This window comes from Cervus canadensis, chromosome 7 (genome assembly GCF_019320065.1).
Source record: "Cervus canadensis isolate Bull #8, Minnesota chromosome 7, ASM1932006v1, whole genome shotgun sequence".
NCBI lineage: Eukaryota > Metazoa > Chordata > Mammalia > Artiodactyla > Cervidae > Cervus > Cervus canadensis.
Genome location: NC_057392.1, coordinates 56117389 through 56143138, shown reverse-complemented (window position 1 = coordinate 56143138; position 25750 = coordinate 56117389). Strand labels below are relative to the sequence as shown.

General features: G+C 41.1%; 1 protein-coding gene across 2 annotated transcripts in view; it reads left to right on the top strand.

Moving 5' to 3' along the window:
• ST6GAL1 (ST6 beta-galactoside alpha-2,6-sialyltransferase 1) overlaps window positions 1-25750 on the top strand; it is a 147252-nt gene that overhangs the window by 61840 nt on the left and 59662 nt on the right. The window contains exon 1 of one of the 2 annotated variants that reach the window (XM_043473457.1): window positions 18812-19419. The exons of the other annotated variant lie outside the window; for it this stretch is intronic. The gene's annotated coding sequence lies outside the window, so the exon portion shown is untranslated. Of the gene's footprint in view, window positions 1-18811; window positions 19420-25750 lie in introns of those variants that run through there. 2 annotated transcript variants of the gene reach the window in all.

Genomic DNA, 25750 nt, shown 5'->3' with positions numbered 1-25750 from the left:
TATGTCTACTCTTTTTAAGATTATTTTCCCATATAGGTCATTGCAGAGTATTGAGTAGAGTTCCCTGTGTTATACAGTATGTTCTTATTAGTTTTCTATTTTATGTACAGTGGTGTGTATATGTCAATCCCAGTCTTCCCGTTTATCCCTCCCCTCCCCTTATACTCTGGTAACCATAAGCTTGTTTTCTAAATCTGTAGAAACAGAAACCCTATTTCTGTTTTGTGGATAAGTTCATTTGTACCCCTATTTTAGATTCCACATATGACAATGTATGATGTTTGTTTTTCTCTGACTTACTTCACTCAGCTGACTGATTCTTGTTTTTCCTTTCGTGGGGAGGACCTTTCCATTGAAGCTTTTAGTTTATACTATGGGGGAGGCAGGTAGGACTTAACCAGTTGCTTTCTTGTGGATTTTTGCTGACTGGACTCTTCAGGGAGGCCAGGCGTTTCTTTTCTCTTGGGTGGAGTGTGATTCTGGCATCTTGTTCATGACTCTTTCCTTCAGGGCATGCAGAAGTCTTGGCTGAGGACCCAGTCCTAGACAGACCTAGCAGGCTTCAGAGAGACTGGAATGCTTTCTGCAGTCTGGAAGGTCACCCTCTCATAGAGAGACAGACATAGACACTGTGAAAGGGTCCTGTGGGAACACAGCTGAGGGGCTCCTAGCTCAGACTGGGGGGGCAGAGAGACTTCGGCTCCTATGCTGAATTACCTCCCAGTCAACACACTCTTAAGAACCAATCAGACCCACTGGTTCCCTCCACATGTTCAGTCAAAGGACGCCTGTGGCCCCTCCCTGGATGGCCCCATGTAGACTGTTCACAGTTGTCCCAAGTGAAGACTCTCTCCTCCAGCCTCCCCAGGCTTCCCTAATGAAGCCTGTGCTCTTGTGACCTGAGTTCATTGGAAACCTGGGTTAGTTGTCTGCTGGTCTCATGCCAAACTGGGAGTGGGAGGAGGTATGAGATGCTGTGGTGCCCTCTGTGATCATCCTTATTCGTTTTGCTTTCTTTGTTCCTATAAATCCACTGCTGGGGGTGAGGAGGGCCTTGAGCACGTGGGCAGAGGCGGGGTCCACCGAGTTACAGAGCTTGGCCTCTGCTCACCTTCCCACAGTAGCAGTCAGCATGGGCTTGCGTTCTCCAGCCACCTCCCTCCTTTCTGAGGACAGAGGGTCATCTACCTAAAATCTTTTGGGCTATCAATGGATCTCACCATTTGAGAGGCTTCTCTGTACCACTGTACCATTGTACCATTTCCTTCCTCTCCATCTGACCTCCCATTTGGCCAAATGGGGTGTGAGGACAGGAATTCAGTTCCTCAAACTGAGCCTTTCAGATACTCCTGTGGCCCCTGAGAGTGGTTTCGGTATTCAACCATAAATATCTTTTAAAAGTGTAAATTTAGTACGTGACCACGACCAAAAATACCCACAACAAATATCTCAGGCCTACTGTTCTGGGAATACAAAAACAAATTAGATATGGTCTTTGCCCTCAAGGCATTCACAGCCCACTGTCCTATCCAGATCAGATGGGCCCCATTACTGGTCAGCACTTAGGAGGAGAACTGTTTACTGACTCCTCCACCACCACCTGTGTCCTCGAATCCTTCTGGGGATGGTAGGGTTTGAGCAGATGGGCTCGTGTGACAGAAGGTGGCTCTTTTCCCCTGTACCCCTCCCACGATGCCTGGAGCTACCTATGGACTGGGATTCTGATTTGAGTGTCCTTGTCCCCACAGCACCCAGCCTAGAATGGGGGCTTCTTTTGTAGGCACTTGATAAACACTTGAGTGAAGAGTTGAAACATCAAGTTCATAAAGGAATCTCTTTCAAGGTCATGCTCCCTGTGGGGTCCCTGTGGTCACTGCTTGGCTGGCTCTTGCCTGAACACATCCTTTGTCCCTTCTCTTTTATGAATGGCCAGTCTGAGTCAGTTATTAAGTTGCCATAAATAACCCAGTGGACTTAAGATTTAAAGGAAAAAAAATGTCTTACAGGGCCTGTTTTATTTTTGGGGGGATGTTACGAGGTCACCAAGACTTCTGTCATTCCAAACAAAAAAAAGGTCATTTCCTGTTCTGTTCTTTCAAGTATGTCAGATGGAACCAAGAGGTGCTGAAATAGCAAAAGGAATGCCAGGGGAATTGGAAGTAAAGCTCAACAGGCTCGCAGACTTGCAGAAGTCACCCAGTGGAATCATGGAGTGGGGTTTTTGTCTGCTTTTCAGTTAGGCAACTCAACATTTTTTTTTTTAATGTTTAGATTTATTATTTTTAAAATGTTTTTTTTAAAAAAATCAAGGGGCCTTGTTAAATAACTGTGCCTTAAAGACCTCATTTGTAGGCAGGGGTAGCTGTGTGCTAGACTTGGGGAGTGAGATCTGAATCTTGGTTTTGTCCCTTTCTAGCTGGGTGGCCTTTGGAAAATCACTCAGTTACTCTGAACTTCAGCTTTCTCACCTGTAAAATAACCCACTGAATTATTCAGAAGACTTAAAAACAGAGAGTGCCTAAGAACAGGGACTCAGGAAGTGAACCTTATAATAATGCTGATGCGTCTAGGTAGACATAGCGATGCTTCCTCATCAAAGATGGTCTCTGTGACCTGAACCACTCTGCAGGCTCCTTATCACCCATATATTCCTATGTGTTAAGATGTGATTATCTTTTTCTCCTAAATATCAACTCTAATACTAGAAGCTTGGTATAGCTTCCTCTCAGGCAAGGCAGCAAATGAGCACACAATGGCATGTCAGTTCTACTCGGCACATTTTTTAAAAGGGAGGCCTTGGGGAAGAAAGAGTAATGGAAATAGTGCACACAGTTCTGACAGCCAGTCAGCTTAATTTAAGGCTTGACCAAGTGCAGGTGGCGGACATGAACCAGGGTCTCCCAGTCTCTGTAGGCTGAGCATCTTGTGCCGGATATGATCCCAGTGTCAAAATAGTTGTCTTTTTCATGCTGCTGCTGCTGCTGCTAAGTCGCTGCAGTTGTGTCCGACTCTGTGTGACCCCATAGACGGCAGCCCACCAGGCTCCCTGGTCCCTGGGACTCTCCAGGCAAGGACACTGGAGTGGGTTGCCAGTTCCTTCTCCAATGCGTGAAAGTGAAAAGTGAAAGTGAAGTTGATCAGTCGTGTCCGACTCTTAGCGACCCCATGGACTGCAGCCTACCAGGCTCCTCCGTCCATGGGATTTTCCAGGCAAGAGTACTGGAGTGGGTTGCCATTGCCTTCTCCTCAAGATAATTATTTCTTCAGGTCCCCAGAAGAAGAAATCATAATCTCCTCTTGGATTGGAAGATAGCCCATTCCATGCTGGATTCACTGAGTGAACTTGTTTATATGAGTGTTCCAGGGTTGTATAAACAGACTATGTATTCTGTATTTTATGAGTGATTTAAGGTAGGGCTTTTTTGTCTGTTTCTTTACTGCACATGAACATCCTTTTGAAATAAAGATTTATTTTAATTGACTTCTACTTCAGAGTTATTAATTCAAGTTTTTTTTTTCATTTTATCTATAAATATTTCAATATGTACTTTTAAAAGATAAAGCTACTTAATAGGCTGTTATCACATTTAAATAATGAACAAATTCCTTTGTATCATCAGATATGGAGTCAATATGCAAATTTCTCCAACTGTTGTATGTATGTGGATGTGTGTGTACTCAGATGTATGTATTAGTATGTTTGTATGTGTATATGTACATATATGTAATTTTAAAAACTCTTTATTCAAATCAGGATCCAAATAAATTTACGACATTGCAGTAGGTTAATATGACTTTTAAAATTCCTAAGATGCTTTTAATCAAAAGTTTCCCAGGAGAGAGGGATTTTCGAGCCCCAGCACTGATTTTGCAACTAACTGTTGGGTGAGGTGTGGCTCCATATCTGTGGACAAGGGCCCATAGACGACATCTCTGCTTAGCTGCCTATTTACTTGTACTGCTCAGCGGTCCCTTTCAGAAACACCCACTTCCTGATCTTTTATTCATACTTAAAAGATCTTCCTGATCTTTTATTCATACTTAAAAGACAATCTTCTTCTCTAAACATTTTAATACCGATCCAAAGGACAATTTAGCTGCCAAAATCGCAGCTTCCAGATCTTCACCCAAGAAGCTTTGTATATTTGGTTTTCCTGGCCATGCAGGTAAAACACTGAGTTTTTGATGAAATGAAATTTTGCAGTTTAACTAGAAATAATCTGGATCTCACCTTGGAATTGGGAAGAGGCATGTTATGACGTAGAGAAGTCAGCTTGACCTCCCAAACGATGGTGTATCTTTGTGCTTTTGACACTTGTTGACCTCTGAAGGAAGTATTTTCTGGGTTAAAAATAAGAACAAGATGTTTTGAAATAGGGCTCCTGTGCAAATAGCTGGGGTTTATGCATTTGCCACAGGTGAAACTTAAGCTCCTAAGATCATGGCACACCTTCCTGAGTGGCCTGTGGGGTGAGCTGGGTGAGCCTGAAGGAGCTGAGTCAGGAGGGCAATTGTGTTTCCACCTGTAGGCAGGACCTCTCAGCCTCATGTGGTTAGGGGGCCCATTGTACACTCTATGCTGACCTTTGCTTTGGATTAAATGCTATAGCTTTCCATGCTTATTCATATCTTTATGCCCTTCTGTTTTGCGAAATGCCTTTAAGAGTCCTTCCTAATGGCCATTTTATACAACTTTCCCACCCCCACTCTTCTCTGTTTCTATCAAGTAAAGTGCACCCCACTCTTGGTACCTGGTGCCCTTACACTTATTCGATTCCTCCATTTCACGCACGTCCCATGTTGTGTTGCCAGTTTCTTTTTCTGCCAGGCCATCTGCACCGTTGCGCTCTGAGTGCCCTAAGCTTATTGCCCAGTACTCAGGATGTGCTCAGCTTTTGTGGGGTTTTGAGGTGGGAGGGGGTTTGTCTGCCTGTAGCACTCTGCTTGGGTTGTGTTGGGGGCGTGTGAGAAGGAGGAGTTGTGTTCTTGGGGAAATTGGTTTGCAGAGATATGAGACAAAAAATGTTTAATAATTGTACAGAATGGAAGGCAGAGAATATCAGAGTGGCCAGACAGGACTGCCCAACTTCCTTCCTGTGTGAATTATCCTACTTATTCCTGGCCTCTGCAGTCCTTTACAGTTTATCCAGCACCTTCACGTGCGTTTTCTCATGCCATGAACAGGAGATTGTTGCCCTTTGTTTTATGATTTCAAAACTGTGACTCAGAGGAGTGAGATGATGTGCTGAGGGCCACCCAGTTAGTAAAGGTAGAACCAGAACTGGAGCCCAGTCTTCTGATTCTAATTCCTTTCTACTCCTGGTCTCTGGTAACCTGGAGCCTAGAAAGGAGAGGGGACTCACCTGGTACTGTAGTTGTGATGCAAGACTTTAGACAGTGAGATGCCAAGCGCTCTATGCGGTCAATGAATGGGGAGGGAAACGTAGGGAAAGAACATTGAGCAGTTACCGTGTTCAGTGAAAATCAAGTCACAGATGTGGGCCACATAGGTAATTTTAACTTTTATAATAATCACAACAAAAAATACACAGGTGAAATTAATTTTAATAGTGTATTATATGTAACCCAGTATATGCCCCAAATATGTACTTTATCATGTAATCTATATACAAATTACTAATCCAACATCTTGCATTCTTTTTTTCCCCATGTGAGGTCTTCAGATTCTGCTATGTATTTTACATTTATCACTCATCTCCACTGGGATTAACCATACTTCCAGGGCTCAGTAGACACATGTGGCTTAGGACTGCTATATTGGGCAGGTCAGTATTTTTTACATATTTCAAGCATTTCAGGAATCACATGAAGAATTTATTGTAGTCCTGCATAAGAACTGAGGAAATGAAACCAGGAGAGACTAGGGAGCTTTCCTGGGGTAACAAAGCTGGAGAGTGATAAAGCTGACCTAGGTCTGTCCCTTGGTTTCCAGCTCTGGCTGGTGGCCTATCAATCCTCAGGCAAGGAGGAAAGGAGGGATTCTTGACCCCTGGTCTGGAAGGATGGTGGAATTGAATAGGTGGAAGTGAGCAGTGTTTTCCGTGTTGTAATGTTACCCCCAAATGTTTGAGCTGCTGCTGGTGTGGATGGTGATGAGTGTGGGGGGAAGGGGCCCCAGGTGCAGAGGCAGAAGTAGCCCATTTCCAAACCATTGTTAAATAAGCTTCTGTGGAGGTGGCTGAGAGAGCCCAGGGAAGTGAAGGGAACCATTGTCTTCAAGTATATTTGCTGGAGTTAAGGGAGTCCTTTCAGTAGGTGGAGTGTCTCTCTCTCAGGACAAGGGGGTCATTAAAGACACTTACCTATCAAAGTTATGTGAAGAGTCTGTTATAACACACAGAGAGAGCTCAGCTAGCCAGGGCTGGGTCATCAGGTGCTAAGTGAATGTATTTGCCCTGTTCTGTGCTAAGGTAGGTGTTTCTGTGAAGTCCCAGTTTTATCTTTTTTCAGGAAGACTGTGATATCCCAATGTGGCAGAAACTGAATTGGGAGGGTCACGAGCTTCTCCTGTGGGCAACCAAGTTGGTGCTAAGCTTTTCTTGTTTTATTCACAAAGATTGCAACCGCAGTGAAGATACACTTTGAAAACCCTGGCATCCTGACATATTACTATTCATTTTGCACTATTCCCTTGCAATCATTGTCCTTTTGTGGAAAAATAAGTTTTTAATATAATTTTAATGTTGACAAGGTTTATTTCTCCTGTTCTCATAAACATTTTCCCTATCTTTATAATGCATGTAGTATGTTAATGGCTTCAAAGAATATCACTCAATTCTACATCACAGTTTGCTTGTTCCTTTGGTTAGATATTTGGGTTGTTTCAAAATTTCTTGACATTGTATTTGATGCTACTGCCTGCAGCCTCATGCTTATTTTCTTTTATATCTTTTATAATTAATTATAAAATTATAAATTTATAGTTGTCATTATATCTTATTTATAAACATAATTATAAATTTAAAACTATTTGTAAGAAATTACTCGGCCTTTGAATTCCAAGCTAGAAGGGTTAGAAACATTTTAAAATGTATTGGTTGTTCTGGCACAACACTTCTGTTTTCTTGAAGTGTGGCTTCTGTCCCCACCTCCATTTTATTGAAATGTAATTGACATACAGCACTGGGTAAGTTTTCCATCATAAGCTTTGTTTTCTCAACAGTGGGTGACATGTGAGCTCACCAGTTTTGCCACAAAATGACCAAGACTGGATACAAAAATTTGCCCAAAGTTTTGCTAAATTTCAGAAAGTTCAAAATGTGTCAAGTGTTTGTCTGTCCTTCCCCACATGCCTCTTAGAACACCACTGATGTAAGTGACCAGAGGAACAGGTGACCACTATGTTCCCAGGGTGCTTCCCTGGGGAAACTTTTTAAAATTTGTTTGCAGACTGATGGTGAGGGCTAAACCCAAATACCCACGGCACTTCCCCAGAGCTCAGCCTCAGCCTTTCACAGCAGCACAGATGCATGGAGTACAGAGTCTGCAGGAAAGGGATGACCTTCATGTTTCCTTCCACATCCTCATTGCACTTGGATCTGTCACAGGCTTTGGAGCAGGAAGATGTGTACAGCTGGGCGTGTTATTTAATCCCTCTTTCATCTAAAGGGGACGACTGCAGTAGTTCCCTATAAGTTTTCTGGGAGGATCAAGTACCAAGAACATAATTAGTACTCAATAAAATGTTGTAAATGTGGGTTTGAATCTTACTTTCAATATATTCTAGATGCCTTCTTCAGGCAAATTACTTAACCTTTCTGGCCTTGTGCATTCTCATCTGTAAAATGGGATTATAGCATCAGCCTCACAAAGACATGAAGGGATTTTAATGAGATAACGTATAGAGAACATTTTGCTGAGTCCTGCACATAAATGCTCTCCATAAGTGTAATGAAAAGAAAAACTGCTTTTTAGTTTTATTTTCTGCCCTTATATTGATCTAAGCAGCAGTTCTATTGTAATTAGCTCAGATTTTGACATATTTGTCCTCACTGTGTGTTTTTACTGTCCACATTATTTGGAATCATCCTGAAGCAAATGGAGGCAAATCGACATTGTCATGTCCCTGAAGCTTTTAACAGGTTTTAATGAAATCTTGTTTTTAAGGTTAGAGCATAATTTTACAGAGAAAGGATGATACTTCATATACTTATTAATTTTGTGGCTTTACCCTATGGTTGGCATCAAAGGAAACTGTCAGGTTTATGGAAAGGCATCCAGTGTTTCTTTATGCTCAGCAACACAAATCAAGTCTGTCTAAATGGTAAGGTAAAAACCCAGTCTTAGGGAATGCAAAAAATGACCAATGAAGTGCTTGAACATAGCTCATCTCACACCCCCTCCTCTTATCTGTTCTGACTCCTCCTCCTCTTCATGTTTCAGTTCAGTTCAGTCAGTTCAGTTGCTCAATCATGTCTGACTCTTTGCGACCCCATGGACTGCAGCACGCCAGGTTTCTCTGTCCATCACCAGCTCCCAGAGCTTGCTGAAACTCATGTTCATCATCTCATTCTCTGTCGCCTCCTTGTCCTCCTCCTTTCAATCTTTCCCAGCATCAGAGTCAGCTCTTCACATTAGGTGGCCCAAGTATTGGAGCTTCAACGTCGTCCTTTCAGTGAATATTCAGGACTGATTTCCTTTATGATTGACTGGTTTAATCTCCTTGCAGTCCATCTGCAGTGATTTTGGAGCCCAAGAAAATAAAATTTCTCACTGTTTCCATTATTTTCCTACCTATTTGCCACAAAGTGATGAAACCAGATGCCATGACCTTAGTTTTTTGAATGTCAAGTTTTAAGCCAGCTTTTTCATTCTCCTCTTTCACTTTCATCAGGAAACTCATTAGTTCATGTTTGAGTTACTCAAATGTGTTGATCCCTAAGCTCCTCAAACCATACACACTGGGTGACTGACTTCTCCACATGGCACACGCTCTGTGGCTGATATTCCTTCTTACCTGTTTCTCTCCCTCTGGAGGCAGAGTCCTCCACAGTCACCCTCATGTTCTCATTGCCTAGCTCTGGTCCTGAGCAACATAGCACTCCATCAGTATATATTGGCTGAGTGGAGAAACTTGCAAAAATCTGCATGTGAAGTTAGAAGGTGTGAGTAGAGTAAAGACAGGTGCATCTGCAAAGTGAAGCAAGTGGACTGAGAAAAAGAAAGACAATAATATTTATGTTTGGAAAATGCAAAGACTTTCCTTTGCCTCTACTTTCTTGGGCCCTGTGAGGCATCGGTGTTCCCTCATCCCAGCTGCTTCTTGCCCCTAAGCCGTGTTTCTCTATTAACATCTTGCCAGCTGCTTCTTGCCCCTAAGCCGTGTTTCTCTATTAACATCTTGCCATCTCCCATCTGTTCCATTCACCCTTGCCGAGGGTTTGGGGTGAGGATAGTCCTGTGGTGTGTTCATGTCCGGTTTGTAGCCTTCTGATTTTGGGAGTAAAACCTGGACTCTGGGCATATCAGCAGGAAGGAGGAGTGTTTTCTTTTTCAATCCTCATGCCCTATAGGTTTGAGAAGGGCCAGGGTCTCTCTGGCCTTCCTTGGATGGTAGTCACTGGTGGCATGGGGTGCTAGGCAGGTGGAGGAATAATCTTGGTATTAAATGAGTCTTTGCTATTCAAATGTTGGCTTCAGGGCCTTCTGCATTATCACTGCTCATCTGGGAAGTTGAATCTAACTCAGTATTCTTGACTGAGCACCTACAGTATGTTGGACAGTATACTGAGAGTTTCACAAATGCTGGCTCAGGTACTTACATCTGTAGTACGATTGTGAGACATCTTCTGAGAAACCTGGCCAGACCCTGAAGCCAGGAGCATAATAACAACTTGGTGATAGAAGGAGAATGTGTCAGGGAGCCAAGAAATCTGAGTTCCACTTTGGCTCTGTCATAAAGTGATCATGTAGTGCTCTCTGTGGCAGTGGACCTCAGGTTTTCCATCTATGAAAATGGGATGAGGAGAGTTTGATCAGATGCTTTTAAATTTCCTTCTGTTTCTTGCCATCATTGTGCTGAATACTGTCCAGCCTGCTCTCTTCTTTGCCTGAGTGACTTTTTGGATTGCAGGTTGGAACTATGTATTCTGAGCAGACTGAGTGAATCTATCTCCTGGTGATACTCTGACCTCCCAGTGACAAAAATCTTGTTTTCTTAGATGCTTCCTAACCCTGGGCCTACCATGTTGGTGAGATAAGAGGCAACATTGTGTAAGGTCCTGAAACATCTTGACTGTATGTGTTTATTCTGGGACAGTTGCTGCCAAGCCTGAACGTAGTGTTTCTCACACTAAAAACTGAAATGAGTTGTTAGGACTGCTTTTAAATAACTTGGCCTTTAAATGTGTTGAAGTTCCTGTTATTTTCTCCTTTATTATTAGTGCCTTTTGTGTCTGGTCTAAGAATCTTCTCCTACCCCAAAATCATGAAGATACTTGAATATGTTTTCTCCTAGAAAGTCTGTAGCTTGATTTTTCACATATAGGTCTAGGATCTGCTTCACATTAATTATTTAGATAGAGTGTGAAGAACAATTCATGATTCATTTTTTTCCCTATATAGATGTCCAGATACTCCAGAGCAATTTATTAAGAAGACCTTTCGTTCTCCACTGATACCATTGTAAAAAAAAAATATTACTGTTAAAAAAAATTAAGTTACTGTTACTTTTGGATTCTGTTCTTTTTCATTGATCTATTTGTCCCTACTTAATCACTGTCTTGATTACTGTGGTTTTATAACAAGTCTGGTAATTTACCTTTTTAAAAAACTTTTTATTTTGTGTTGGGGTGACGCCTATTAACAATGTTGTGATAGTTTCAGATGAACAGTGAAGGGACTCAGCCACATATAGTAATTTATGTTTTTTTTTTAATTCTGTTTTTTAAGTCCTCTGTATTTTTTTAAAATAAATTTTTAGTTATCTTGTTAATTTCTACAAATTGCCTGTTGGAATTTTGATTGAGAATGGACTGGAGTTATAGATCAATGTAATAGTCAAGATTCTTCAGAGAAACAGAACTAATAGAACATGTGCATGTTTATCTTATCAATACTCTTACAGACTTACCTGGAGTAATGTTTGACCAAATATCCGGGCACCTGTGGTTCCAACTGACACATTAAATTTATCATCATAGTCTGTTTGGGGGAAAATGAACATTTTAACAAAACTAAACCTTTCAATTCATAAACATGATATATGTTCCCGTTTCTTTAAGTCTTCCTTAACTTCTCTCAGTAAGAACAATTTTATAGTTTTTCAATAAGAAGTCTTGGCTATCTTTAATTTGCTTCTTGGCATTTGATGTTTTGTTATTATAAATTGTGTCTAAGGTATATTTTCCAATTATTTGTGTGTTCATACTTTTAAAGAATGCAGAGTGTTTTGCAAGAAATGTAATTCCCAATTTGTCAGAGAGCAGTGATGTTTAGGAACTACTGTTCTGGAGGTAACCATAAATCATCACTAAAACATCCTTTTCATCTGTGTGCTACTTTACCATTGCTAAAGCATTTCCTTTCTTTGGACCTGACAAGGGCTCTCAGAGACAGGGGAGCTATTATTATTCCTAATATCATTTAAGAAAATTTGGCCTCAGAGATATCATGTGAAAGTCCTGTGACTGGCAAGTGACCATGGCAGTCCCAGGTGGTCAGAACTCAGGGCTTTCCTAAGACAGACGGTCTGCTTCTGATACCACAGTCTGTGTTTATCAAGGTGGACTTTTATTGAGAACGCACGGCAAAGACATCTGGCTTTATGGTGAATGTTCAGCCTCTGGCCTCTGTGGACAGCATAGAAGGCAGGGAAGAACGCAGCAGAGGGAGAAAAGCGGACCGAGGTAACTACAAGTCGCCGGAGCGCAGAGGAAGGACCGGCTCACCGTCAGCCCATTAAGCGTGCTGTCTGTTGGGAAAGATCCCCGCGCCCCACCGAAGCTCGAATGTGAGCACTGTACGCAGTGCATACCTTGCATAATCATGTGCCGCATCCCAGAGGGAAAACAGCAAGCACAGAATCCTTAATTACTCAAGAATCATTTAAAGTTGAGGAACTTAATTTACTGAGTGTTTTGTTTCTTTTTCTTTTGAGAACTTCAGTAGAAGTTGATTCAAATCTAAAAGACTTGATTTAAAGGAAGAGACTCTCTTCCTGTAAGTTTCCTTTTCCAGCCTTTTCAGTTTCCATCCTTTCTCTCTTCTCCTTTTCCCTCTATTACTGAGCACTGCGTGCCAGGTCCTGCAAATGTAGAGATACATGAGGGGGCTTCTCCCCTGGGAAATTTAAAGTCTTACAAACTTTTTGGACTGTCACCAACAATAAGGAATGTAGTTTACGGTATTATAGTTGCATTTTAAAAAAGTTTTTAGTTTTTAGAAATACATACTGAAATATTTACAAATGAATGTCATGCTATTTGCTATTTGTTTAAAAATTACCTAGGGGGGTACAGGAGTAGGTAGAAATATAAACAAATTAAGATTGGACATTGTTAATGATTACTGAATCTGAGTCATGGGTCCATGAGAGTTCATTATTTGTCATCCATCTATAGCCACCTTGCTAATGATCTATTTCAGATAAAAGTTTCATGAAGCACGGTTATTACATGCAGTGAATTTTGATACTTTCAAATCTAGTTTGCTCTGTTTTGTAAGCCGGTAGTGATGTTTTAAATTGTTTTTGACTCATTAATGTAAAATAATACGTATTTTTAAAAACACTGGTATAGTGTGGGAGAGAAGGACCTGTAAAATAAGTGATTAACACCCACCCCAAAGTGCTACTCAGGTATGAGCTGAGGGACACAAAGGAGAGAGAGGGACTGAGCAAACAGAGTCCCGGAGAGTCTGGAAGAGCCTCATAGATGTCCTTGAGCAGTTTGGGTGGAAGAAGAAACATTTACGTGTTGGCAAGATGGTAAGGAGGGATATTTGAGCTCAAGGATGAAGGCCCTGGTGCAACTGGGAATCAGTGAGGTGGACTAGGTGAGCCTTCGTTAGGTCAGTGCAGCTAGAATCTCAGAGATGAGATTACAGATAGCAGCAAAAAACACAAAAGGTCTGCAAGACAGCTCAAGAAATTGGGAATTTTTTCTCTGTGTTTCAGGAATGCATTTTGATGGTAAACCTAGAAATGACCCTATAACATTTGCTTTTTCTCAAGATTGCTATCAGCTACAAGGAGGTAGATGAGCTTATTCTATGCAGCAATGGTTTATAACAGAAAACACAGACCAGAGGAGACCTGATCTTGGAACTCAGATCCCCCAACCCATCTCATCTCCCACCCTGCCACATGCTTCTCTGAAGATCCACATAGATACACATATTGAGCTCCTACAATTTTTACTAAAGCAAAAATTACAGTCATTTCAGGACATAGTAAGAGCAGGGAATAGAGTAAGCCCTGTCCTTTCTTCCTGCTGCAGGGTTCTCTCATCTGCAGAGTGAAGTTATGGTAACTATGAGAAATTGATAATAATCACTTACACTTACAACATGGTATTTCTTTAGGTGCTTTACAACTATTATCTCACTTAATGTTCACAACAATTCTATGTGGTAATTATTTTTTCCATTTCACAGATGAGAAAACTGATGGATATACATAAAAGTAAGTGATATGCCTAAGGTCCCATATCTAGCAGTTAGCAGAGCTTGAATTTAGGTGAAGTCCAGTCTCTTAACCACCATGATGCTTCTTAGTTAGGTTTGATTTCATTGAATCCAGATGTTTGAACAAAGATAGTCAATGAAAAGACTTGGCTCTCAGCTTGATTCTCAATATTGCTGAATCTGAATCTTCCCTAATTCAGAGGAAGGAGAATGTTTTTCCAGCTGAGAGAGGAAGGATGACTTCTTGCAAGGAAGCAGTATTTTAACAGAGCTTTGAGAGATGGGTAAAATTTTGAGAAGTAAAAATTGCTGAGAACAAGGGGCAGAATACCAGCCAAGATGAAATAATCCAGCTACAGCTTCTCCTCACCAGTATTTACAACAAAAAATTGGATAGAATGCAAAAACCAACTACATGAAAACTTGGAAAAGGCAGATAGGATACTGTAGTCAAAACTTTGAATAATGACCCTTGCCATGTGGAATTGTGCAGTTGTTTGGGAGGCTAGAACTCTGAGATAACCCCATCTTTCCAGCCAGAGGAACCAGGAAAATGAGCCAGTGAAAGCCAGAGACTCCAAGGAAATTCCTGAGAAGAAAGAGTTGAAAGGGGGACTATGTGTATACCACTATGTGTATGGTTTGGCACAAGTCCTGGGCATTGTACAAGGTGTGCTACAAGATGTGGGATGGATCCTATGACGCATAGCAAAAGTTTTGAGAACTTAATCTGTGGTATTAACCACTATCTGAGTCCCAGATAAACCCTTGAGTTGCCTATGTGACTGGCACACCCAGTTGGCACAGAAGAGTCTTTGAAAATTGAATTGACGTCAGAGATACTAGTCATAAAAGATGAGGGAGAATTTTCTATTTGAACCAAAGTGGGCTAAATGCCTGCTAAAGCAAATAAACAGAAGTATCAACATTTTTTTCAGAAGAATTTAACAGAGTTTAGAGTCCCATGACCCAACATTCAAAAGTCCAGGATGCAATCCAAATTTACTCACTATGAAAAGGACCAGGAAAAGCTGAACTCAAAGGGAAAGATTTTCAACAGGTGCTAACCCTATGATATCTTAGCTGGGAGAATTCTCAAAGATATAAAGTAGCTGTTAAAACCATACTCCACTCTTAAAAGACATGAAAAGAGAGAGGTTTTCAGCAGAAAAATGCAAACTATACAGAATAACCAGATGGAAATTTTAGAACTGTTGAAGAGACAACATCTGAGGGAATGAATCCACTAGATGGGCTCAGTGGCAAAATAGAGATGACAGAGAAAGGAGTCAATGCACTTGAATATAGGGCAATAGAAATTATATAACACTTTAAATATATTTGTAAATTTTTTTTTATTGGAAAAAAATGGATAGAGTCTTATGATACTGTGTGTGTATGTATGTGCTCAGTTGCTCAGTCATGTCCAACTCTTTGTAGTCCCATGGACTGTAGCTCATCAGATTCCTCTGTCCATTGGATTCTCCAGGCAAGAATACTGGAGTGGGTTGCCATTTCCTCCTCCCGCAGATATTCCTGACCCAGAGATTGAACCTGTGTCTCCTGCATAGGCAAGTGGATTCTTTACCACCGAGCCACCAGGGAATTATCTAGCCACAAATGTCAGTGGTGCCAAGTTTGAGAAACCGTGCTCCAGACTAATCTAAGTTTTCTCCCTAATGATATTTCCAGCATTTTCTTTGTGTTCTAATTCTGAACATATACTTATCTTGCATCCGGTTTTGTATTGTTCTCTTTTTTGTTTCCATCATTGAGTGACTGTGAATTTTGATACCAGCTTTTTCGTTTATCCAGTTGTGTAATTTTGGTCAGGTCACTAAACTATGCTATGCTTCAACATCCGTATCTGTAACATGAGATCAAAGTCAATACCCATAGATAATGCACTGATTGACATTTTCTGTGTTTGTCATGGGCCAAGGACCGTGCTAAGTGCTTTAGGTTTGTTATGTTTCACTTCTGCAAAACAGCTCTGTACCGTTAGTGTAGGGGCTTCCCTGGTGGCTCAGCGGTTAAGACTCTGCCTGCAATGCAGAAGACGCAGTTTTGATTCCTGGGTGGGGAAGATCCCCTGGAGAAGGAAATGGCAACACACCACCAGTATTCTTGCCTGGGAAATCCTCTGGACAGAGGAGCCTGGCGGGCTACAGTTTATGGGGTCGCAAAGAGTTGGGTGTAACTGAGCACGCAGCACACATGGAATCCCAGTGAATCCCAGAGTAAACCCAAATGACAGTCACTCAGTCACATCACAATCAAACTGCTGAAAAACAAAATAAAAAGAAAATATTGAGAGCAGCCAGAGATGATACATTATATGAAAGGGAAACCTATTCAAGTACTGCAGACTTCTCATCTAAATCCATGTAGATCAAAGACAGTGGAACAACATCTTTGAAGCAGTAGAAAAACAAAACTGTCAACCCAGAATTTTTTGTGTAGAAAAAAATCCTTCATGATTGAAGACAAAATATTCTCAGATGTAGGAGATCTAGGAAACTCATTTTAAATCATATTGGAGGGAAATTTTGAATGTGAGCAATAAAAGAAGAGCAGGAGAAATAATAACTATCCAACATAGTAGATTCCCCAGTAGTGAAAATACACTCAAAAATACAAAAGTGAGCAAAAATAATCTACTCCCATGACACAAGGGTAATTATAGATTACTGGCAATATTTTGAATTTATTTCTTGCAAGTCATTTTCCTTTGTGAATAATTTTTCCCTTTTCTTCCTCCCCCTCTTTTTCTCTCTTTCAACTTTTTTTTATAGTTTTATAATATTCTTTATCAGTTTGCATTAAATTATGAATCCATTGCTATTTTGTTGAGAGACCTAATCTAAAGTTTTTTGTTTGATAATGGTGATTTGGTTATATTTATAAAGAGTGCTTTTTAGAGATCCATAGTGACATGATAGATGCAATGATACAATGTCTGAGATTTACTTAAAATAGTCAAGATGGAGGATTGCGTTCTTATGTCAAAGAAATGAAACTTGCCTTAAATCAGTAATTGTTGATGCTGGGGTAGGGAGTACATGGTGACTCATTCTATTACTTTCTCAGCCGTGTCTGACTCTTCTGTGATCCCATGGATTGTAGACTGCCAGCCTCCTCTGCCCATAGGGTTTTCCAGGCAAGAATACTGGAGTGGGTAGCCATTCCCTCCTCCGGGGGATCTTCCCAACCCAGGGGTTGAACCCTCCAGGTCTTTTGCATTGTAGGTAGATTCTTTACTATCTGAGCCACCAAGGAAGCCCATACTACTTTCTATAGTTTTCTAAATGTGTTTTTTAAATTAGAAAGCTTTAAGAAGTCTTCATAAGTGTGATTTTAATTGTTTAATCACACCCTGTCCTGCAGACATTCCATAAAATTCAATTCTCCTATTATTGTTGTGAATTGAGGCTGTTTCAGGTTATGTGGGGCTGAGATTGAATCAGACAGCTTTTCTGATTATTTCCTTTTTGGAGATGTAATTACTGAGTTAAAAGAGAATGGTCATTTTTTTTTTAAATTTTTTTTTTTGAGAATGGTCATTTTTAATGCTTTGATACATTTTGCCAAATTGCCCTTCAGAAGAGATGTTCCATGTTATTTTTGTTTAAGAGACACATGAGAGTGCTCTTTTCAGCTCTGTATTATATATATTTTTAACTGCTAGTAATTGTTTTCTTTTTGTTTTTTTACAATGACTGGACTTTATTTGGACCTTAATTCAAACAAACTCTTTAAAAAAAATCAGCTCTATAAACAAACACACGTATTTGAACTTCTGGCTAGATATCTGATGGTGTTAAAATTTTATCATTTATGTTTGTGTTTATTTATATTTACTGGGTTTGGGGGTTATTTTTTGTGTTTCTGTGGTTACTTTTTTTAAAAATTAATTTTTATTGAAGGATAATTGTTTTAAAACTGCTATTAATTTGATAGGGGGAAGGTGGCATCTTGTTATTTTAATGTATATTTCTTTGAATTTTCAATAACACTGAACCTTCTTCAACCTGCCACTGGATTGGTCCCCATCCTTGTAGGGAGAAGGCACGGGAGTCAAGTAGAAGGAAAAAGATTTACAGCCCCATCTCATTCCTCTGGGGATGAGAAGCAAATGCAGATCCCCAGAGCCCTGGGTTCAAATCCTCTCTGCAACTTCTAGCTACTGACTTTGTACAGCCTTCAAGCTCTCGGAGCCTCAGATTTTTCCACTGAAGAAATAGAGCTCCTTACAGGCCTCTGCAAGGATGAGGTGATAGAGATTTATAGAGAAATAACCTGGTGTGCAGAGGTCAGTCTAAAGATGGTAGCTTTTTGTCTTTATGGGGCTGAAGTTCAGGATATAAAAGCCCTACCTGGTGCGCAGCAGGAACCCAGAGCCAGCTCTCCTGCCTGGGACGGCCCTGTGGGGACTGCGGCTCGTGTTTGGTGTTTGGGTCAACGCCTCTTTACCTTTCATTCTTTACAACCTCCCCACATGGCAGTCTTCCAGTCACTGCTAGGTGATGGAGGCAGCTATCCCGAGCCAGGAAATTAATCCTGGGGAGTGAATGCCAACACCTAATGTATTTATCTGATTCTGTGGGAATGCAGCTTTCAAACCTCGGCTCCGGATCAAGGTGCACTTCAGGTGGGTTTCCTTGGCAGTGTCTTTCCTTCTTCTTTGGAGCAGAATTCAGAGTAGGAATCTGCTCTTTCCGGGGCAGCCCAGCCAAGCTGGGGTCTCAGACTAAATTCATTGTCCCTCCCTGACCGCTCACCTTCCTACTGCTCCCTCTCTGCCCAGGCCCAGAATTTCTAAATTGGACATATTCTTGCTCCACACCTAGAAGTTAAGAGCGGCTGAGACAGAGTTGGGGCCTGGGACTCTGAATAACCTGTCTGCTCACAGCTCAAGAGACAACCTGACGTATTTTTCTTTTTTTTTTTCATATTTTTCTATTTACTGCTTTGGATTGGTGGTGGGGGGTGGGGGTTACTCTTTAGGTCTTTTGAACACCAAATGAGAAATGTGTGTGCATGCATGCTAAGTTGCTTCAGTTGTGTCTGACTCTGTGTGACCTAATGGACTATAGCCTGCTGGGCTTCTCTGTTCATGGATTCTCCAGGCAAGAATACTGGAGTGAATTGCCATGCTCTCCTCCAGGGAGGATGGATTTCCTGGCTTCAAATCAAGAGGAATGCCAACTTTCCACAAGCACCACAAGAGGAGGCTTCTCTCATCTGTACATATGTGAGAGGGACCCTGAATTTGCTGTCTCAAATGGAATCGACACCGAGATGCCGTGACTCGAAATAAGGCCGGAATTCCCTGCCTAGGGATGGAACCTGTGTCTCTTATGTCTCCTGCATTAGCAGGTGGATTCTTTACCACTGATGCCACCTGGGAAGCCCCCAAATGAGAAATACTTCTCCTGAAATCAAGGCTGGGTGCCCAGACCCTGGTGCTATCAGCCTAGCCCAGTTTTGCTCTGGAATCACCTCACTGATTTCCTGTTTTCTTCCCTGGACACAGTCTACTTGCAAAAGACCAAAGGGTGGAGCTGGGAGATAGAGTGAGTTTGGCTTATTTTCTAAGTTGAAGGAAAGTTCAGAGGCAAAGTCAGCAGGCTTTCTTGTGAGAATCTGGGTCTATCGACTTCTCCTGAGAATCTGGGTCTATCGACTTCTCCTGTCTTGGGCGGCAAGCCAGCCAACTCCTGTGGGGCTGTGTGGGCAGAGCTTCTCTAGTTGTTTGTCTGAGAAGACTCTCAGGTATGTCCATGCTCTGAGAGAACTGAATGATTTTGTGTTTGCCTTGTGATGATCATTGAAAAATGATTCTTATACCAGTTACTCACCCCAATTCATAGCTAAATGATCCTTTAGTAAAATAAACTATTGGTGTCTTCAGTAAACCTTTGTCAAATAGCAAGCATTTCTTTTTCCTCTTTCAAATGCAAGGGTGCATGATGAAGCACAAACTTTATTTCCTGTTGCTTTATGGAGGTGGTGAACTCATGCCATTGTCTTGGAGCTTTAAGGTTCCTTCTCCTCTATTATTTCCCTAGTGTTTCCACCACAACCCTGTGAAGTAAGAATTATTACGCCCCTTTGATCGTAAGGAAACAGAGACTCAGAGATGATGAGTGGTTTCCAAGGATACACAGCGATTTGACCTGAAGACTGGGGGTCCTCACATGTATACCATGGTATCAGGCTTTTCCATGAGTTCGGCCCTCCTAGTAACAGCCCCTTGTCTCTAACTCCTTTGAGAGTTCCAGATTCTGGTTCTCATTGCTTTGGATCAGTGTTTGAAATGGTTAACATTGAAAGTGGCCAATATTGATTTTGTTGAGATAGACATCTAGGTCCCATATTTAACCAGGCAAATATTGAGTCATGTACTTCTGGAACATTCATCTCTTCTCAGAAATGAAGACTTCCTCCCTCTTCAGTAGTTAAGCCTTCTGCTCCTGGCAGGCTCAAGTTCACAAGGCACCATTTATTAAGCACCTGCCATGTTCCAAGGCATGGTAGGATCCTTTCTTCTAACCTTACAGTAATCCTGTGAGGTAGGTGGTTTTGTACACATTTTACAGATAAGGAAGCTGACACCCAGAGCGTTCATGTAATTTGCCTAGAGTCATACTGATGGCTGATGAAGCTGGGATCCGGATTCCTCTGACTCCAAGGCTGCTGCTGCTGCTGCTCCACTCTTCCAAATGGGGCCTTGTGTGTAGGCCTTCACCATCTTAATCCTGATCCTCATCTCATGAGTGTGTGGAGGTGGGTAGAGAGTGGGGCTGCACCTAGGTTGACTAGACCTCTGGACCCTGAATCAAACCTGAGTTTGGGATTCCGGCTCTGTCTGTTAATAGCAGAATGACTGTGGAGAAATCCACAGCCTCTCTGAGCCTGTTTCCTCAGTTGTAAAATAAATTAGACAATTATAGCATTGTTTTGAATGTTAATCAAGTACTTGGCACAGTGCCTGGCATGTAATAGTTGCCCAAGAAGCAGTGACTACTATTTGTTTGTTGGTCACGTACTCTCAGGGAGTGGAGACGAGGGTTTTGGGGATGGGCAGGTCTGCCTCCCCCCCACCTACCCCCCCACATGGCTGAACGGGCACAGCACCATGTCGGCTTGGTAGCTCCCGTCCCTGTTCTGAAGCTCTTGATCTGCTGTCCACTGCACCCCTGGTGAAAGCCAGACTCTCCTACCTGATGCCGTGCCTCACAGTGAGGCCTGAGGCTCCCTTTCAGCTTCACCTCCCGACGCTCAGCTCTGTCCCCCTGCTTGGGCTTGTTGCAGGAAGGGGGACCCCTTCCAGGGCCCGAAACTGGGCTCTTGTCTAACACTTGGAAATGAATTGTCCGGGGAGACACATGTGCTGACAAAGCAAGAGATTTTATTGGGAAGGGAACCCAGGAGAACTGCTCTGCCACGTGGCTCACAGTCTGGGGTTTTATGGTGATGGGATTAGTTTCCGGGTAGTCTTTGGCCAATCATTCTAATTCAGAGTCTTTCCTGGTGGTGAACGCATCGCTCGGCCAAGATGGATGCTAGCGAGAGGGATTCTGGGAAGTGGACGGACACGTGGTGTCTCCTTTCGACCTTTCCTGAACTCTTCCTGTTGGTGGTGGCTGATTAGTTCTGTATTCCTTATCAGGATCTCCTGTCATAAACCAACTCATGCAAATGGTTACTATGATGCCTGGCCAGGGTGGGCGGTTTCAATCAGCATGCTTCCCCTAACAACTCCTCCCTCAGAGACTTCATACTCAAGATACTTCTTGGGAATTGGGGCGGAGGTCTCTCTCTTCTGTAACTTCTTCCTGCTGTGCATGGACATAGGCCTGCCTGGCAGAGCAGATGTCTCTCTCTACCTGATAAAAGTCAAGGTATTTTTTTTTTTTGCCTGAAACCAGCATTCACCCTTGTAATAACAGCAATTTAGTTTGAAACTGTTGGCTCCTCTCAGAGATGAAATAGAAAGGGGCCAAACAGGAAACCTAACAGGATGGTCATCACTGGTCCCCAGAAACAGGAGGCAACATTTGGGGTGAGAGCTGCAGGATTTGTGACCTTTTTTTTGATTGGTTGGTGGTGAAGCAACAGAGCTGTGTTCCAGGAATCTTGTGTTTAGTCTGAAGTTACCATCCTCCACCTGGGTGGGGTCTCCAGTTCTGTGGAAGAACTCAAAGACATTGTTATGCATATTTCTTTGAGTAGGAACCAGGACCCTGTCTCAAGGCGGTACCACCATTTGATTGTTTCTCCTCTATTTCTGTATCCCTTCCCTTCTCTGATTAGCAACTATTTGAATCCACCCTTTGGAACTCAGGAAGATCAAGGAGGCTGAATGAAGCCTATATCCTACAGATAAGAAATGGAGAACACACAGCAGACCTGTACTCCAGAGCCCCACAGAGTCCTGCTCAGTTTTAATTTAGGGAACAGGGCAACTATGACTGTGATAACTTCTTGTCAAAATGGGGCATAGGACTGCCTCAGCTTGGAGAAGAGACACTGAATTGGAAGTATTCCTGAGTTCCAAGACCTAGATCTGAGCCTTGTATGATTAAAATCTCAATCCCTTGGTCTACAGTTTTGTTGTAACAGACCCAATTAGTAGCTGGAGGAGGGATAACTGGAATTTTAATATACAAAATAAATCTCATTTCTTTTTAGAAGGATAGGCCTAAAACCCAGTCTGGACCTGGCACTTCAGGGAGACTTGTAGCCAGTTGCCTAGTTTTATAAAAAGTAAGGTGGCAGTTACTAGCATCCAGCAGACATTGTTTTGAGAATGGTGGCAGCTAAGCCTGACACGACTCAGAAAACTCAAGTGTTTAGCAATACAACGTCTAATCTGAAATTACACCCATAGTAACACTTGGTTATTTCCCAGGATGTCTGAACCATAGCTACTCTATTTTGACTTTTAATTGTAAAATTTTCCTTAATAGCCAAAGCAGATGTCACCATTAATGATGTCAGTGTTTCTCTAGGTATGAGAAGATGCAAGAATTAGGACTCTTAAAATCTTCTCCTGAAAAGATCTAACTATCTGAAGGCCTGTTCTGCCAGTTTTTCTCAGAGCACAGAGTGCCTCATTTCTGATTTTCACCCTGAACTCATTTCAGGGTCATTGAAAGTCAGCAGTTGCAGTGGCCATGATTTAATCTCTGTAGATGTAGATGGCAAGTGTCAATCTTCAGTTGGCAGAGCCCCTTTTTGCTCATAAACTTGACCGTGATTTTGAAGGGGGCATTTCATGACCATTTTATCCCATGGTGCTGAGAATGTCCATTCTCAGGTTTGGCAAAGATTTTGTTGACAGGCCACTCAATGTGCTGTTACTGGACTAGGCCATAAAACAGTATCCAAAATTCTCTGTACCACCTGTATTACTAGCCTCTTGGTCCAGGAAAACATTCCCTCTTGTTGCCTCTTCCCATATCTAGAGTTACACTGTTACCATCATCAGTCTCATGTGGAACTACATATTATCCTATCAGAGGCCTCAGTCACACATTTGGCAGTGTAAGAAACAGCACTTTTGTAAAACAGGTGAAATACAAATAACATAGCTAGCAGTATTAGCAAAGTCACAAGTAAGACTTAAGAGCTTCCATTAGATGTAGCTCAGTATATCTCAGGTCATCTGACTTAGTCTACTCTGTAGAATCTTTATTTTCCGGGGAAATTATATATTGGCACCACTGTCTATAAGGCACATAGCCCAGTTTTCTAGTGTTACTAGACTGATTATCCTTAGTATGATTTAGTTGTTTCCAACACAGAGGAGACTTTAAACCTAAATTACCATAGCCTGGTGTTATCTATATAAGTCTATCCCATAATTGTGGGAGATTTTTTTCCTCCTTTGCTGAAACTTTTCTTGTTGCTCTGATTGAGCTTGAGTAATAGAAAAAAGCTCAAATTTATGGCCAGAGTTAGAGTAGGCATTATTAATTGGCCCAGTGAGGGGATCCCATCTAGTAATATCACAGTGACCTGAATATGACTATAATTTTATTATTTTAAGTAAATTTTCTCAGGGCCAACCAGTTAGAGCTTTGTAGTAGAGAAATTTACTAAGGTAACCCAGAACTAGACACAGGTAATTGGCCACAAACCCAACAATTGGATTGATTTCTAAAACTAACATAGGATCAGGCCTATGGTAGAAAAGCATTTGATTTATATGTAAAGGTCTAAGAAGTCAAGAAAACATTATAAATGACCATGCAAATCAGGTCCAGCATCTTGGGCAAGCTGTCTATCTCTGATGCCATCATCTTCTCATCCTGGTGTAGTGTAGTTTCTCCTCTGTTTGAGCATCATTTTAAGGTGAGATCAGGTCAGCTGTCTTCTTTATAGACCAATCCAGTGTAGGGGCCTCTGGAAGTGGGAATTAATCTAAAAGTTAATTTCCCTTCAGTTTCGTGTGTGAGCTAGTTAAGAGTACCTGATAAAAAAGTCCTTCCATCCAGGTTGGAGATAGTCCCTTAAATTATGTCTTTTTCCAGTTCTGGTTGCAGGTCATAAGGCATCTGATCTTCATCCAAAGATAGATTACTGAGATAAGCTTCAGAAACAAATTTAGGGTGTCCTTTAAGAATTCAATTAAATTTTACATTAATATCATATGACGGAGAAGAACTATCCAAGAAATGAGTCTTACTACATGCAGACCTCCATTAACAAACTGGGATTTAACATTTATTGAAACATCTTTTTCTCCCTAAAATTACCCTCATTTTTATCAAATATAACCAAATTAAGGCTAGCTTGTTTGCAAAATAGGTCTGTTCTCACTAAATTTGTTCTGATGATTTAGATAAGCATAATTGATCATAGAATTTTTATTTTGCTGAAACATTTATAGAATCTCAGACTGAACTTTTAAAATAAAACAGGGCTGAGAAACTCACACCAAAGGCTTATCACAGATGTTGCCTAACAAATCTAGGTGAATTCTTCCCTTTTTAAGGTCTCAAAAATTCTTTGAGATTTTTGTACCTGTTAGTAAGATAACCTTCCTAGCTCATTTGATAAATTTACTGGAAACCTAAGAGTTTCAAATTTCTGGAGGAGTCAGATAGAGAGAAAATATAATTGTTTTGTTTATAACGTATAATTTTACCACATTATTTTCATAATTAGTTTGAGAGGAAGGTTTTCCCTACTCCCGGAAAACACAAGATTCAAACCTGTAATTTTTCAGATAGAAACCATAAAAGTTATAAGCATATTCGCTGGTTCATTCAGTCCTTTGTTAACTTTTGTGAAGTCATCAGGTTTTTCATTAGAATACCAGGACATATCAAAATGTTAAGAACTCCATATAATTTCTAGGATATCTGTATTAGTAATTTTACCATATCTTATAACATGAGCGGATTTCTTACTCATTTGATAATCTTTTTCATGTAATTTAACCAACCAAATAAACACAGTTTAATATCTCTCTTTGGGATGTTTCAGGGGCCCTCTGAAGCACCCCAAAGTTAGCTAGAGGTCAAAGGAACTTCAAAAGAATTCAATTTAGGAAGTTTTCTCAAAAAGATCAATTAAAAGCATTTAGAACATTTGGTCAGATTTAGTCAATGTTGATGGGTGTATCATTTAGCTTGTTGATATGTCACAATGGGCGTAAATACCAAGGCTCAAGGTCTAGTGAAAGTCAGCTCCGCCATCTTGGACCTAATTGGCTCTAACCAGTTTTCTTACGACCATGTCATTCCTAACAAAATCCATTTATCTAACTAATTGTAACCCAATTTTAGAAAATCCTGATCATGCATAACTCTTTTTAGTATTTTTTCATACCTTTTTTTACTGAAAGCACATTTTCTACTTTCCTTTAGCAACCAAGAGCTAACTTTTATATTAGCATTTTATAGATTGGTGAGCATAAATACCAGTGATAATTTCTAAAACCCTTGCTTTCTTAAAACATTTTAGGATGGCATCAAACATTATTCATTTATAGTCCCAAATCTCTTTCGTTTTTCTGTAAAAGGAAATCAGTGTTTAGTAGTAAATGTTTCAAAATCTTATTTCATTTGGAAATGACCCAATTATTTAATAG